The sequence below is a fragment of the Tarenaya hassleriana genome, unplaced genomic scaffold (assembly GCF_000463585.1).
Source record: "Tarenaya hassleriana unplaced genomic scaffold, ASM46358v1 Cleome132, whole genome shotgun sequence".
Taxonomy (NCBI): domain Eukaryota; kingdom Viridiplantae; phylum Streptophyta; class Magnoliopsida; order Brassicales; family Cleomaceae; genus Tarenaya; species Tarenaya hassleriana.
The window spans coordinates 233,340-236,861 of NW_010963717.1; the positions used below are offsets into that span (position 1 = coordinate 233,340).

General features: G+C 33.2%; 1 protein-coding gene and 1 long non-coding RNA gene across 14 annotated transcripts in view; one reads left to right on the forward strand and one right to left on the reverse strand.

The window, feature by feature from the left end:
* Window positions 1-3,522, reverse strand: part of LOC104807953 (pentatricopeptide repeat-containing protein At1g63080, mitochondrial-like) — a 36,985-nt gene that overhangs the window by 27,858 nt on the left and 5,605 nt on the right. The gene's annotated exons all lie outside the window — the stretch shown is intronic.
* LOC104807952 lies at window positions 2,179-2,755 on the forward strand. The gene is made up of 2 exons (XR_770879.1): window positions 2,179-2,259; window positions 2,388-2,755. It is a non-coding gene; the product is annotated as an uncharacterized LOC104807952 (long non-coding RNA).

Here is a 3,522-nt window from a genome sequence, read left to right on the forward strand (position 1 = left end):
GTTAGGGTAGATTATATTATTTTCCAATATGATTTACGAATAACAAAAACACGTTAGATATGCCATAATATGTCCTATATACCACGTTGAACCTTCAAAATTTAATTTACACTATCATTTGACCAGTTTGACTCGTCGCACCGTCATACTCGTCGCACCGTCAAACTAGTCAAACTTGTCGCACCCTCACAAATTTCGCGAATTTATTATTTTCGCACTCTGAACTTATTAATATGATCAGTTTGACTGTGTGAATCATAGTAATGTTGATTTATGTCTATATAATACGACGTATTACTCATATATGTTCTATTTTATTCATTTATATCATATGAATCAAATTTTAAAGATAAAAACGTAGTAAACCCTAAATACCCAAAATATATATTATTTTTTGGAAAGAAAATTTGTCTATTATCGAAATGTTTATTTAATAGATGAAAATTTTGGAGATTTAACTTATTTTTTATAATTAGTTAAACCCTACACGTGTTTCTATATTTCATCACATCTCACACTCTTTTTTACTTTTATAATATTAGTATTATATCATGTGATATATATTTTCAATCTATTTTTTAATTAAATATATCGATATATATACATCAATATATTTAATATATACTAGGTAATAACCCACGCGCATTGCGTGGACTTTTTTTTATACTAACTTAGTTTATCTAATCCGCCATGATCTATCATAAACTATTCGATTTTACAATGATGGAGTTGACTTACTTTCTTATATGTAATAGATCTATCATCATTTTATTAGTCATCCATGATAAGAGTTTGGATCTCAAATAAAACGATATTTACCAGACCCAAATTTTAAATAATTGGTGTATATTGCGTAATATAAAAATACATATAAATTTTAAATAATTTTAATCTTAAATTTAAAGTTTTAAATATAATTTTTTTGATTTTTGATTTTTTAAATCATATTGATAAATAAAAAAATGAATAATTTTAAACTCCTGGACAGATAATGAGTTAAATAAACTTCTGTATTTATATTTTTTTCGTGGGTATTATATAGAAACAAAAGTTGAAAAGTGAACATCGAAAGTATATTTGCAAAAAAATTTACAACTAATGAAAAATATCATTTTTAGACAATAATATAAATTTGGTTAGGGTTAGAAATCAAAAACCCAGTAATAATCATGTTACCCCTACCTAATAAAACTGACAATTCACATGATCTCATATCAAATTTCTTACCAGTTTCTACGCTTTTCGTCAAATTCATTTTAGATAAAAGAATGTAAATATTAAAATAACCACATTGAAACTACTTCATACACCATATTTGAAATATTTCTGACTTCTATTTTTCGAGATGGTGAATGAATGCATGTTAGATAAATTAAGAAAAAAAAATCAAATAAACTATTGACCAGTAACCTTGGCGGATTTGATGAAACGGTGGGCACATATATGTAGATGATTTCAGCAAGATCACGAACAAAAGACCCTACAACGCCACGTGTCAACCGCCCAAGTGTCGGACCGAATCCCTGACAAGTGTATGAACAAATGTGTACCCAATGCTACATTTATTTGAACCCATAAAAGCCGAGAATCATGCTTAATCGCAAATCCAAAGACGATCAGGTCACGGGCCAACAAAAACCTAATCAAATCGAAGTTGAGTATTTATCCACCATGGAAATCCACTCGGCAGCTCCTCCTCGGCATCAGGCTTAGTTATCCAACTTCCCTTTTATTATCCACCATTGACCCCCTGGAGCTTCTGGGCCTCCACCCATGTTTAGCACCCATGTTTAGCCCTTTTCCCCTACAAAACACACGTTACAGAGCTTGTCAGATCAGAGATTGGTTTCTTTCGGACGTAGGGGAAATCAGAGATTCTGACCTCTTTCGACGCACGGATTGCATTGTTTCTTCTTCTTGCAACAAATGAGACACAAACACAGACTCTCTCACCTTTGATTTTCTCCCAACAAGAGGGGAATGATTTGTCATGAAAAGGCATCTGAAATCATGCTTCAGAGTGGATCGAAGCTCCAGGGGCAGAAGTGTTCTTACACCAAAACACTTGGAACACCCAAGGATCATGGCTCTTGCCTGAATGACAAAAGGAAAAAAAAAAACAGATCCAAGCAGAAAACCCAATGAGGCAGACTGTAAATTTAGGGTTTGACTGAAAACTCTGAGATATCAGCCTCCAAGACCGAGAAGAAGCAAAATGGATGGGACAGAGCCAAACATATGGACAAGCTGACCGAACAGGTGGGTCTTCTCTGTTTCTGAGTTTTCAGTCAAACCCTAAATTTACAGTCTGCCTCATTGGGTTTTCTGCTTGGAGATCATTAGCTGTTTCGGTTTCCCTGACAAGCTCTGTAACGTGTGTTTTGTAGGGGAAAAGGGCTAAACATGGGTGCTAAACATGGGTGGAGGCCCAGAAGCTCCAGGGGGTCAATGGTGGATAATAAAAGGGAAGTTGGATAACTAAGCCTGATGCCGAGGAGGAGCTGCCGAGTGGATTTCCATGGTGGATAAATACTCAACTTCGATTTGATTAGGTTTTTGTTGGCCCGTGACCTGATCGTCTTTGGATTTGCGATTAAGCATGATTCTCGGCTTTTATGGGTTCAAATAAATGTAGCATTGGGTACACATTTGTTCATACACTTGTCTGGGATTGGATCCGACACTTGGGCGGTTGACACGTGGCGTTGTAGGGTCGCTTGTTCGTGATCTTGCTGAAATCATCTACATATATGTACCCGCCGTTTCATGATAGGATAATGGGACCACCGTTTCATCAAATCCGCCAAGGTTACTGGTCAATAGTTTATTTGATTTTTTTTTCTTAATTTATCTAACATGCATTCATTCACCATCTCGAAAAATAGAAGTCAGAATGATAACATGAGACATGAATCGAGTGATGATAAGCTCCTCACATTTATCCATCTCATTCATCGAACAAAGTTTCAATTCTATCACAAGGACTCAACTTTGTATGTAAAATCCAACTACTAAATCGGCAATTCGTGGACTAAATCTGAAATCGATCCGACAAAAATCATATAAATTGTTAAGATTTTAATAGGAGGTTGTGTGAAATGCCAGTTTGGTTGAGTAGTGATCATATAGTTGTCACTAGGTTTTTGTTTTGCATAATGAAAAAGTATAAGACGAGTTGTGATGATAAAAATACTTACAAACAAATTTAACGAAATACAAGTGGAACTAAATGAAAATGTCCAACTAAATGAATCGTAACTTAGATTTATTTAAATAAAAAAAGACTGATTTCATATGGTTATTAAACCAATATTATTGTGATAAAATATACATATCATACAAATATAACTTAATCTTAATTTTTATTTATTTGGAATAAAGTGACCAAAATTAAGTTTGTAAAAAAAATAATACAACGATTTACACTAAATGAGACCAATAAAAGAGTCAAATGATTAGTATATATGTATGGTAATACTTAACTATAAAAATATTCAGTATATTTCAAATATGGTGTATGAA